Here is a 13,382-nt window from a genome sequence, read left to right on the forward strand (position 1 = left end):
CCAACAATATGCTGCCTCCAGGAAACACATCTCAGCTCTAAAAACAAACAGGCTCAGAATGAAGGGAAAGGAGACAATACTCCAAGCAAATGGCAAATAAAAGAAAGTAGGTGTTGCCATACTTATATCAGACAATGCAGACTTCAAGATAAAAAAGACTATGAGAGACAAAGAGAGGCGGTATATAATGATAAAGGGGACATTCCACCAAGAGGACATAACACTTATAAATATGTATGCACCTAACACAGCAGCACAAAAGAATATAAAGCAACTTTTAATAGACCCACAGGGAGAAATTAACAGTAACACAATAATAGCAGGGGACCTGAACACCCCACTTACATCCATGGATAGATGATGCAGAGAAAGGCAACAAGTGAATAGTGAAATTAAATGAAACATATGATCAGATGAACTTAATCGATATACATAGAGCATACCCTCCCAAAACAGCAGAATACACATTCTTCTTAAGTGCACATGGAACAGTCTCAAAGATAGATTATATATTATGAAACAAGGCAAGCCTGAATAAATTAAAGATTGAAATCATATCAAGCTTCTTTTCTGACCACAATGCTATGACACTTGAAATCAACTACAAGAAAAAAGATGGGGAAATCACAAATATGTGGAGACTAAAGAACACATGACTGAAGAACCATTGGATCAATGAACAAATCAAAGGAGAAATCTAAAAATACCTGAAGACAAACGAAAATGGAAAGACAACAAAACAACTCTTATGGGATGCAACAAAAGCAGTTCTAAGAAGGAAATTCATAGCAATATAAGCACAGCTCAACAAACAAGAAAAATACCAAATAAGTAACCTTAAACTACACCTAATAGAACCAGAAAATGAAGAATAAATGAAGCCTAAAGTCAGCAGAATGAGGGAAATAATAAAAATTAGAGCAGAAAAAAATGAAATAGAGACTAAAAAAACAGTAGAAAGGATCAATGAAACAAAGAGCTGGTTCTTTGAGAAGATTGAAACAAAATTGACAGACCCTTAGCCAGCCTCACTAAGAAAAAAAGAGAGAAGGCTCAAAGACATAAAATTAGAAATGAAAGAGGAGAAATTACAACAGATACCACAGAAATCCAAAGGACAATAAGAGAATACACTGAACAACTTACATGCCACCAAATTGGATAAACTAAAAGAAATAGATAAATTCTTAGATTCACACAACCTCCCAAAACTGAATCAAGAAGAAATAGAGAAAATGAACAGACCAATCACAAGTAAAGAGAACGAAATTGTCATCAAAAACCTCCCAAAAAACAAAAGTCCAGGACCAGATGGCTTCTCTGGAGAATTCTACCAAATATTCAAACAAGATTTAATACCTATGCTTCTAAAATTATTCCAAACAGTTGAAGAAGATGGAACACTTCCTAATTCATTCTATGAGGCCAACATCACCCTGACAGCAAAAGCAGGCAAGGATAGCACAAAGAAGGAATATTACAGGCCAATATCGCTGATGAACACAGCTGCAAAAATCCTCAGCTAAATATCAACAAATCGAACACAGCAATATATTAAAAGGATCATACACCATGATCAAGTGGAATTTATACCAGGGATACAGGGATGGTTCAACATCTGCAAATCAATCAATGTGATACACCACATTAACAAAATGAGGAATAAAAATCACATGATCCTCTCCACAGGTGCAGAGAAAGGATTTGACAAGATGCAACATCCATTTATGATAAAAACTCTCAACAAAATGGGTATAGAAGGAACGTAACTCAACAGAATAAAGGCCATATATCACAAAACCACAGCCACCATCATACTTAATGGTAAAAAACTTAAAGCCATTCCTCTGAGAACAGGAAGAAGACAAGGGTGCCCACTCTCGCCACTCTCATTCAACATACTACTGGAGGTTTTGGCCAGAGCAATTAGGCTGGAAAAAGAAATAAAAGGAATCCAAATTGGACAGGAAGAAATGAAACTCTTGCTCTTTGCAGATGACATGATTGTAAATATAGAAAACCCTAAAAAATCCAACAGAAAACTATTAGAAATAATCAACAACTACAGCAAAGTTGCAGCGTACAAGATCAACTTACAAAAATCAGTTGCATTTCTATACTCTAATAATGAACTAACAGAAAAAGAACTCAAGAATACAATCCCATTTACAACTGCAACAAAAAGAAAAAAGTGTCTAGGGATAAATTTAACCAAAGAGGTTAAAGACCTATACAATGAAAACTATAGGACATTATTGAGAGAAATCAGTGATGACCTGAAGTAATGGGAAGATATTCCATGCACACGGATTGGAAGAATAAACACAGTTAAAATGTCCATATTACCTAAAGTAATCTACAGATTCAATGCAATCCCAATGAGAATCCCAATGACATTCTTCATAGAAATAGAACACAGAATCTTAAAATGTATACGGGATAACAAAAGACCTTGAACAGGCAAAGCAATCCTGAGAAGAAAGAACAAAGCAGGAGGCATCACAATCCAAACTTGAAAATATATTACATAACTACAGTAATCAAAATGGCATGGTGTTGGTACAAAAGCAGACTCATAGATCAATGGAACAGAACTGAAAGCCCAGAAAGAAAACCACACATCTGTGGTCAGTTAATCTCTGACAATGGAGCCAAGATCATACAATGGAGAAAGAGATGTCTCTTCAATATATGTTGTTGGGAAAACTGGACAGCCACATGCAAATGAATGAAAGTAGATCATTATCTTCCACCCTACACAAAAATTAAGTTGAACTGGATAAAAGACTTGACTCTAACACTTGAACGCATAAAACTCCTGGAAGAAAATATACGCAGTACAGTTTGTGACATCGGTCTTAGTAGCATCTTTTACAATACCATGTCTACTCAGGCAAGGGAAAGAAAAGAAAAAATATACAAATGGGACTATATGACACTAAAAGGCTTCTGCAAGGCAAAGGAAACGATGAACAAAACAAAAAGCCAGTGCCGGCCCCGTTGTTTAGTGGTTAAGTGCACGCGAACCGCTACTGTCTGCCCAGGTTCGGATCCCAGAGGCGCACAGAAGCACCGCTTGTTCGGCCATTCTGAGGCTGCGTCCCACATACAGCAACTAGAAGGATGTGCAATTATGACATACAACTATCAACTGGGACTTTGGGGGAAAAAAAAGAGGAGGATTGGCAATAGATGTTAGCTCAGAGCCGGTCTTCCTCAGAAAAAAAGAGGAGGATTAGCACAGATGTTAGCTCTGGGCTGATCTTCCTCACAAAAAAAAAAAAAAAACGAAAAGACAACCCACTAACTGGGAGAAAATATTTGCAAATCATATATCTGACAAGGGGTTAATCTTCAAAATATATAAACAACTCATACAACCCAACAACAAAAAACCAGATAATCCAATCTAAAAATGGGCAGAGGAGATGAACAGACATTTTTCCAAAGAAGATATACAGAAGGCCAACAGACACATGAAAAGATGTATATCATCACTAATTATTAGGGATATTCAAATCAAAACTACAATGAGAGATCATCTTACACCTGTCAGAATGGCTATAAATTCCAAGATAAAAAATAACAAATGTTGGAGGGGACAAGGAGAAAAGGTCACCCTCACACACTGCTGGTGGGAATGCAAACTGGTGCAGCCACCAGGGAAAGCAGTATGGAGATTTCTCAAAAAATTAAAAATAGAAATATCATACCTTCCAGCTATCCCACTACTGGGTATTTATCCAAAGAAATTGAAATCAACAATTCAAAGAGATTTACGTACCCCTGTGTTCACTGCGACATTATTCACAATAGCCAAGACATGGAAGCAATCCAAGTGCCCTGCTACAGACGAACAGATAAAGAAAATGTGGTATGTATTATATACAATGGACTACTACTCAGTCAGAGAAAAAGACAAGATCGTCCTGTTTGCAACAAGCTGGATAGACCTTGAGGGTATGATGATAAACGAAATAAGCCAGACAAAGACACTTAGCATTATTTCACTCATATGTAGAAGATAAACATACACAGGGATAAAGAGAACAGATTAGTGGTTACCAGAGGGGAAGGGGGCTGGGTGTTGAGTGAAAGAGTTAAAGTGGCACATATGCATGGTGATGGATAAAAGTTAGACTACCGTTGGTAAGCATGATGCAGTCTATACAGAAATTCACAGATAATAATGAACACCCGAAATTACACAATGTTAAAACCCTTTATAAATTCAATAGAATAATTAAAAAAGAAAAAATATAATTCATTCCTCTTTATGGTTGAATAGTATCCCACTGTGGGGATACACCACACTTTGTGTATCTGTTCACCAGTAGATGGACATTTGGGTTGTTTTCCATTTTTATCTAATATAAATAGGTTGTTATCAACATGTGTGTACAAGTCTGTGTATAGACATACGTGTTTATTTCCCTTGGATGGATTCCTAGGAGAGGAATGGCTGGGTAGACGTATGTAATTTTAAAGACGCATCCAAGCTATTTTTCACGAACACTCGATGAGAGTTTCAGTGAGTTGACATCTTCAACAACACTTGCTATAGTCAGTCTTTTTAATTTTAGCCATTCTCAAGTGTGGTGGAATCTCATGATGACTGTCACTTACATTTCCCCAATGACTCATGTGGTGAAGGAGAAGGCAAGCCATGCACAGATTGGGAGAAAACATCTGCAAAACATATCGCTAGAAAAGGACATGTATTTATAATATATAAAGAGCTCTTACAACCCAATAGTAAGAAGACAATCAACACGTCATGGCTTACCAGGACACAGCAGATCATGTATGTGATAAGCACCAGGAGTCCCGCCAAGCAGATGAGGATGAGGGCCCAGAAGAGGAGGTCTGGGGAGACATGTGTTGGGATGAGCCACGTCCTGTCATCACCCCAGGGCTCCTGGTGACCCCACAGTGCCTCAACTGTCCTTGACAAGGGTTGGCCAACTTTCCTCATCATCTAAGACCCTGTGCACATGGTTCTCTTCGATGAGGCACAGCATCAAGATACTCGCCCCCTACCATGGGCTGAGGCATCCTGCAGGTTTACCTGGCTTCTCAGTCAAGGTATCATCTCTGTTGGGAGAATATTCTAGAAGTGAATGAAATGGAGAATGCATGTGTGTGTGTTTCACTCTTTTTAATAAAACTTTTTAGACACAGAAAAATAAAGGGAACAGTCTCATAAACATCCAGCATCTAGATTTAACAATGTATATTCCATCTAATTAAAAGTATATTGCATCAATGTATAAATTATTAAAACTTGCCACCCTTAATTCATCCCATGTTTTCAATGAAATATTAAAGTCAAGTAGGCATCATGATGTTTCACCCAATTTTAGTTTCCATCTCTAAAAAGTGAGCACACTTTGCTACAAAATCCAAGACCATTATCACAGAACAAAAGTGTAATAAATTAAACCAAATTCATACCTCTGGGCACAGAGGACTGAATTTGGGCTGGACTTTCTTATGACAGCCGGGGGCAGAATGGGTCATCACAGTTGGCAAGCCTATGGGATCTCTCTAAATTTGTAAAATCCAACTCAAAAGTGTTCTTCCGTGCCTACAAACACATCATCCCCTTCTCCTTTATCTATTTGCTTAATATTCATTTTCTAGGATTAACCTACAATGTAATTTCCTGCAGGAAGTCTTCTCTGATTTCCACCTGCAAGTATGAGTTTGTTCACATCAAATAATTGATAAGTTTCAATTCTCCATTCTTGTTATTGCCACCTACAACATAAACTCCAGGAGCGGAGGACACACAGCACCCAGTGGGCATGGGGGGAGGGGTGCAGGTCCTCCTACTTGTACCTCTACCCAGACAACCTCTTAGAGGTGTGCCGTCTGATATGGAGCAGCAACGAGTCTCTTTTTGAATTAAAATTAATTTTAGTTAAATAAAATAAAAATTCTAGTACCTCAGTAACATTAAAAATCAGTAACAATAATGACCAGTCACAGCACCATCCTTCCAGTACTCAACAGCAACATGCAGCTGTGCACTGGACAGCACAGATATAGAACATTCCACCACATCAGAAATTTCTAGCCCATTGGTGCTCATCTACAGCTGGACTTGGCAAACTATAGCCTGTGGATCAGAAACTACATCCACACCCAAACCTGTAAGTCTGTTTCACACACAGCTGGAGGCCCTCACTGACGATCTGGCCCAGTTGCTGTCAGTGCAGAGATAAGGAAACAAAAGTCCAGAGAGGGGAGGTGACTACCTTTAGGTCACAGAGCTGTCTAGGAGAAGGTGAGGGCCTCCTATGTTACACTGGTTTCCTTTTCTCTCTCTCAATGGTGGGTAAAGACGAGGGGACTACGCCACCTCCTGCCAGCCTGAGAAAGTTCAATGCTCGCTCATCCCCAAGCATCCAGAGTCCCCGGAATGGCCTCACTTTCTTTCCCAATGACCAGGGAGCCGTATCATCCCCAAGGATATTCTTCCTGTCCAGGGTCAAGTTCTGCAGCTGGGTACCATTCTGGGTCAGCCGCAGGGATTCCTCATAGATGGCAACTCTGTCCAGTCTCTGTGCCGAGGCAGCAAGGCACACTGGGAGTACGCTCCAGTGTGGTTACTGTGGGGGACAGACCTGGAAGAGCACAAGGGATGAACAAGGGTGTCTGGAATTCTACATTGATTCTAGATTCCCTGCTTCAGGGTCCTGTCCAAGAGAACTTTCTGCAATAATGTAAACATTTGTCTGCACTACCAAATACACTCATTATTAGCCCCATGTTGTTATCCAGCACTTAAAATGTGGCTAGTGTGTGTAAGTCAGGAACTTAATTTCTCATATAATTTCATTTAAAGTAATTAATTTATAAATAAATAACCACAGGGAGAACATTTTTGAAACTTTGGAGTAAGGACTTCTGCAAATGCATGAAAACAATGAGAACACTGGTAAAAATGGTCAAAATCAACGTTTCAAAAGTCTAGAAATTAATCAACGGCTTGTAAGAATCTGAGGAGGGTTTAGTGAAGAAATATGGTGGAATCTTGATAAAGGGAGCCAAGTTTGTGGCACTATATCTTGCACTATTCCCATCCTGCTCTCACAATATCCTCCATAACTTTGAAAACGATCAGTCTCAGAACTATAGTGGCTGAGACATCCAGCAGCACAACAGCCATAATGGGTTTGGAGCTCTCAAAAACCCATCCACACCGAACTGTCACTAGCTGACCTGCCTGGCAGGTCCCCGAAAAAGCCCCATGTTCAGGGCTTGTTGTTACTTGACTCAGAGCTTGCCCAGGGAGGAAAGTCCGACCCTAGGGCACTTGCTAAAAACAATCAGGGCTAATTGTTTTCTATTGTAGTTGCCTGAGGGAGTGATACCAGCTGAGACAGGCAAGAGGCGAGCCAAAAACTTGGAAGAAAAATTGGGTGAATGTGATGTCCGAGGGGCCTTTGAAAAGCTGCAGTGTATTTGCGGGCATCTAGAAGGCCACAAGGGCTCAGGGCTATGGCATGCCCAGGAAAGTCTTGAGAACATCTTAATCTCTCACCTCTTGTTGAAGGGTTTGCTTAATATCTGAAAACTTGATTATGTAATACACCATATTAATAGAATAAGGGCCAATACCACGCAATCTCAACCACATATACAGAAAAGAATTTGACAAAATACAACGCCCTTCATGTCTAAAAAAGAAAACACTCAACAAATTAGGAATAGAAAAAACTTTCTCAACCTATAAATAGCATCGATGAAAAACCCGCAGCTAACACCATATTCAAAGGTGAAAGACTGAAAATTTCCCCCTAAGACCAGGGACAAGACAATGACGTCTTCCCTTAGCTCGTATGTTAATCACAGGTACTAGAGGTTCTAATGAGGGCAATTAGGCAAGAAAAAGGAATAAAAGAAACCCAGATTGGAATGTAAGAGGTCAAACTATTTGTTTTGCAAATGAGAAGATATTGTATATAGAAAAACCTAAAAAATACACTCCTCCCCACACACAATATGTGAACCGTATCTCAATAGGTGTATAAAAAATTTAAATTGCCCCATGTGCTTAATGGCTGCACTACTGGAGAGCACAGTTAGACTGCTGATATTTGTTGAAAGTCTCCAGAAGAGGAGGAGGAGGAGGATGCTGGAGGTTGGTGGCCCCAAATGTTAATGCTTTTCTCATCTCCTGAAAACCTATGGAAGGAGATGGTAGGATTAGCTGACAAGGATGTGAGGCAGAATGGGCACCATGTCAGTAACTTCCACATCAAGGATGTGTCACTTGAGCTCAGAGTCATCAGCCACTAGCTCAGCCAATGCTTCCAATCTCCTCAACCTACATCAAGTCGGTGACCAGGCAGGAGTGGAATATGGCTCACAGCTGGCTGCCTCTCTAGAGCTTGGTGACCTAGAACAAACGCAAGGGAATGTGGGTGAGATGGAGGTTTCCTGGGCATGCAGGGCGCCACTGGAGCAAGTGAAAGATCACAGACCTTGGGGCAAGGGAGACCTGACTTCAAATCCTGGCTCTGCCCCTAACTCACTGTGTGACCTTAGGCACAATACTCCCATTTCTGAGCTTCAGTTTACCCACGTGAGAAATGGGCAAGGCAGCTAGGACATCACCTCTGGACACTGAGAGAACCCAGACACGCAGGGAAAATGAAGGGTTGAAACAATCACGTAACAGATGTAAGTCAGGCGGAAGAATGACGGTGCCCTCAGGGCAAGGAGTGACGGGAGAGGGAAGACCCCACCTGGTCCTGGGTGTCCCCCAGCAGGGCGGTGTACTCTGAGAATGTGGGCTCCAGGTTGCTGAGGTTCCCGATGATGATGCAGAAATGTATCTGGTGCTCTCTCTGGATGGATAAACTCTGGGATGCAGATCCTGGAGCCACTGAGAGGAAGAGCAGACAGGTGGAGACTCTCCGCTCCCAGCACAAAGGCATCGTGGCCCACAGGATCAGAGTGGTGAGTGCAGACAGCGTCACACTGGTGGCTGCCCCATCCTTCTCAGGCCTGGGTAGAGAGAGATGTGGGGACTCTAGAGAGAGGTCCTGTAACCTCTGGGGATGGGGGCCAGAACTGGAAGGAGGAAATGGGAGGACAGTGGGGAGACAAGGAGGGGTGGTCACAAAAGTGGTCATTAGGGGCAAATGCTCAGGGGAGGTTCTCACCTGAGGGAAACTAGGCTGCAAATCGAGTAGAATGGGCCCAGGCTGCTCTTCTTGAACAAGGATCCAGCTGGGGAGGAAGGAGGAGGAGGAGGATCAGGAGGGACAGGGGTTAGGGGAGGAGCTGGGTGGGATTTAACCCACCAGGAGCTGCTGGGACCAGGGTCTCACCAGGCTCTGCAGGACCTTCTCAGTGGAGTTGAACGTAGCTGAGCTGTTCCTCCTGTCTGATGAATACCGGAGGGTGGATATGGTGACATTGACTGTGAGGGTCTTCAGGTTGTGCCCCAAAGCTGCAAGATGAGAGGGAGAGCGATGGCCATCACTGAGAGCTGGCCTGAGAACAGACCAGAGTGCTGCAACCATTATAATCTGTCGTCTTCTTTCCCAGTGGCACCACCACCCACCCATGTGGTCACCCAAGTCAGAACCAGCATATCTGCTCAGCTCCTCCTTCCTCCCAGTAACATCAATTCCAGTTGCACACTGGTCCTCACATACACTCCATCCCTGTCACAGCTCAGGTTTTAACTTCCTTCACCCGGACCAACACCACAGCAGGCTCAGTGGATGCTCTATCTAAAGGATTTTCTACATGGACCACTAGAAGAATCTTTCTGAAATGAATACCTCACTAGGGCCAACACTGCTCTAGTACCACCCATGGCTCCCTATGGCCTTCACTGTTTAGTTCAACCTTCTTGACCTGGCACTCAAGGCTCTACTCAATCTGGTTCCTGCTGACCTTTCAGTCTCATTTTATCCATCTACTGCGGGTTAAACTTCATGCTTCATGCAACCCAAATTCGTTTCAATTCTCCCCTTACGGCATGTTGTTTCTGTCTGGAGACCTTGCTCATGGAATCCACTCTGCCAGGAAAACCCTTCATCCTCTATTTGCCAGGGTCCCTCCTACACATTCTTAAAGACTCCATTGTGGTGAAACTTTCTCTAACAAGCTCTTCCCCTCCAAATTATGCCAGGTGCCTCTCCCCGAAACATCCCACATTGTATTATAATGGTGTGTTAATTTCACAAGACTAGAGGCTCTCTGAGGTCTGGCCTTAGACTAAATCGTTGGTATAATCTTTGTGATCAGAATGATTGCCCTAAAACTAGAATTTCACACCCTGGCTTCCCAGCTCCTGGATCACAACTGGCTGGTGGAGGAGTGGGGCCGGAGAGCTTCTCTTGGGAAGGAAAAGGTGCTCCCAGATAGCTGTGGTGGCTTCTCGTGGCACGGGTGATGATCAAGTATGCAGGGACGTGATGGCTGGCTCGGGAGCTGTGGCGATGGCTGTCTTCAGGGAGGGATAGAGTGGGAGGAGCCCCCAAGCTCACACGGGCTCCAGCAGTGGCTGTCCCAGGACCACCATTCACAGATGAAGCATAAATGAGAGCGAGGGGATGGGTGACTGTGTGAGTAGAGAGATGAGCAAGCCTGTGGATGAGAGGAGCCCGAGAGAGAGATAGGTGAACAAGAGAGACTGAACTCGGAGAAGAGACAGATGGATGGGCAGAAAACTGGACAGACGGATGGGATATGTGGAAAAGGAGGACCAAGGGCGGCACTTTAGCAGAATTAAAGTGAAAACCACGTGGGGTCAGAATGTGGTGGAGAACATGTCTGTGTCTAAGGCTTTCTCACCCTGGGCTGAGACTCTCCACCAGAACCCGGGAGGGAGAGAAAGGATGAATTAGGGCCCTTCCAGGTCCTTCCCTCACCAAGGACAGCAGGTGTAGGAGAACATGTGCTCCTCAACCCCAAATGCGGATGGGACCCAGGAGATCAGGAATACTCACTGGTGCTAGTCGGGGCCACGGCTCCATAGGTGTAACCTGTGGAGAGAAGGCGAGAGGAGCTGAGCAAGAGTTGGGGTGATCATAAAGGATTAAGAAGAGGGAGGATGTAGTGACCTTTGTGGGAAAATCAGAGGGGAAAGCAGAGGGGAAGAGGGGAGGGGTGTTCAAGGGGGAGGCAACGAGATGGAAGGTGGCTGGACCCAGTGATCACACAGTGATTGCTAGACTCAACCTAGACTGGGAGGATAGAGAGATGGATCACAGCTCACTTTAGAGCAAAGGAGGCAACACAGAACTCCGACTGGGAGAGACAGCATGGCTGTAGCACAGCCCCTCACTACTGACATAGAGGCTGTCCCCGTCCAGGGTGAAGGAACCCAGGTGGGAGAAGCCCTGGGTCTCATGGCTCAACTCCCAGTAGAGTCACTCTCTGTCCAGACCCGGACCTGCGCGGGTCAGAGTGGAAGGTGCAGATGATATCCACCCCAGTGGCTGCCCCACCCTTCTCAAGACTGGGGGAGTAAGAACATGGGGATGTGGAATACTGAGCAGGGGTCCTTCTGGGTGTGGAAGGCGAGAGAGGGGAAAGGAGGAGGCTGAGGGAGCTGCTGAAGGGGCAGCTCTGATGCCTGCGGGGGCTCTCCTAGGTGTCTCCCGTGTGAGACAACCCCCTCACAAGTAAGGCCTGACTTCCTTTAGGATGTGGAGGGGGGCATGTGAGTGGCAAAGAGGGGTGAACACACAGACCTGGGCGAGGGGACACCTGCAGGTCTGCACGGACAGCAGCAAGGAGCACAGTCAGTGCCCTGTGCCATCTTACACATGCAGGCAAGAAAGTACCGTTACGTTCTTTCGGCTCTACATTCCAAGGTCTTTTCTTTATACTTCTTTCCTACTCCACAGCAATCAGCCAGGCGTAGGAAAGAATCATCTTATTCCTAATCTTATTCCCAGCACCTCCCATCTTGCCTCTTAAATCTTCATTCTTAACGATGAAGTCTATTTTAACCCCCGTGCTTATACCAAACGCTAATTACATCATCCTTCTACTCGCATCTCTCCAGAGTCTTCCCACTGGTCTTAGAACAGAGTCCCAAGTCACCCGTGATCTGCTCCAGCCTGTTTCCCCAAGCCGGTGTGGCTCACACCCCTCCCCCTGTGTTGACTCGGTTCAGACATCCCTCTTATCAGTTCATGGACACACCAGGCTCTCTGCTTCAGGGGTGTCCTCATGCGGGTCCCTCTGCCGGAAACGCTCTCTTGAACACACTCTCACACCCTCCACTCCAGTCTAACACTCCAACTAGCTAAATCCAGTCCCAAATCTAGCTCTCAAGCTAAATATCAGTCCTTCTCAATAGGAATTCCCTTGCCCCTCAGGTTGATTCCCCTTGTGACAAACTCCCACATCACTCTCATCATTAACTGTCTAAAATCCAAATTCAACATAAATTCCATGGAGGTGGGACAAGGTCTTTCTAGTTCTCCAGGTCCCCATGCATGTGGCCCAAGGCCTGGCTCATGAGATGAGGAACCATCCCGGTTTGTCTAGGACTGCCCTCGTTTGAACACTAAACATCCTGTGTCCTGGAAAACCCCTCTGTCCTGAATAAACGAGGATGGTTGGTCACCATAAATTATACACTCAGAGACTATCTATTGCATGACAAGAACACATTCCCCTCAAGAATGTACAAGAAAGCTAGAATGAAAAAGGCACACACACACACAATTAGTAGAAGCCAACAACTAAATACAAAAGTACTTAACAAGATTCTCTGCAACGTGAATCACCAGACCGTTATTTTAGAAAAGTTTCAAGAAACAAAGTTAATTCCCTTTAGAAGGCAAAGTGGTGAGGACAGTCTTTTTGGAGACTGGTGCCTTTCCCTTAAATCTACAGTGTTGCTTAGTATTCCTCCAAATGATTTGAAATGTCATAAAGAAAAAAATGCTCAAAATAAATCTGGCTACTGGCAAATTCAATTTTAAATTTGTTATTAATACAAAGAAGTTCAAATCATCTTTTTCCCTGAATGCTCCTCTAGTTCACATTTTTGTGGAGTATTTATAGGACTTTAGAAGTCAAATTGAATGGTTCTAAGGAATGCTGCTGAGTATCCCTGCTAATATTTCATGGGATGTCTTCTAAAACTACATACACATGCAAAACATTTCTGTATTTATAATATATATAAATCCTGACTTTTGAGTATTATGCAATGCAAGTAAATCTATATTTTCTACTATAATACACATTTGCAGTTATTTACGTTTGTTTCATATGTTCTTATTTGCATATAACTCTACTTACTGAAATATTTACCGCACAGAACCACACACAGTTTACCATCTTTCCCTTGAATATAATCCATCCAACATCAATAATTTTTCTCAAGATACCTT

General features: G+C 43.4%; 1 long non-coding RNA gene across 1 annotated transcript; it reads right to left on the reverse strand.

The window, feature by feature from the left end:
* Positions 1–9,209: 9,209 nt before the first annotated feature.
* Positions 9,210–10,373, reverse strand: LOC131403676 (uncharacterized). Its single transcript, XR_009219473.1, has 3 exons — positions 10,303–10,373; positions 9,318–9,466; positions 9,210–9,243 (listed from the first exon to the last, which is right to left on the reverse strand). It is a non-coding gene; the product is annotated as an uncharacterized LOC131403676 (long non-coding RNA).
* Between the last annotated feature and the right edge of the window lie 3,009 nt (positions 10,374–13,382).

This window comes from Diceros bicornis, unplaced genomic scaffold, assembly GCF_020826845.1.
Source record: "Diceros bicornis minor isolate mBicDic1 unplaced genomic scaffold, mDicBic1.mat.cur scaffold_77_ctg1, whole genome shotgun sequence".
NCBI lineage: Eukaryota > Metazoa > Chordata > Mammalia > Perissodactyla > Rhinocerotidae > Diceros > Diceros bicornis.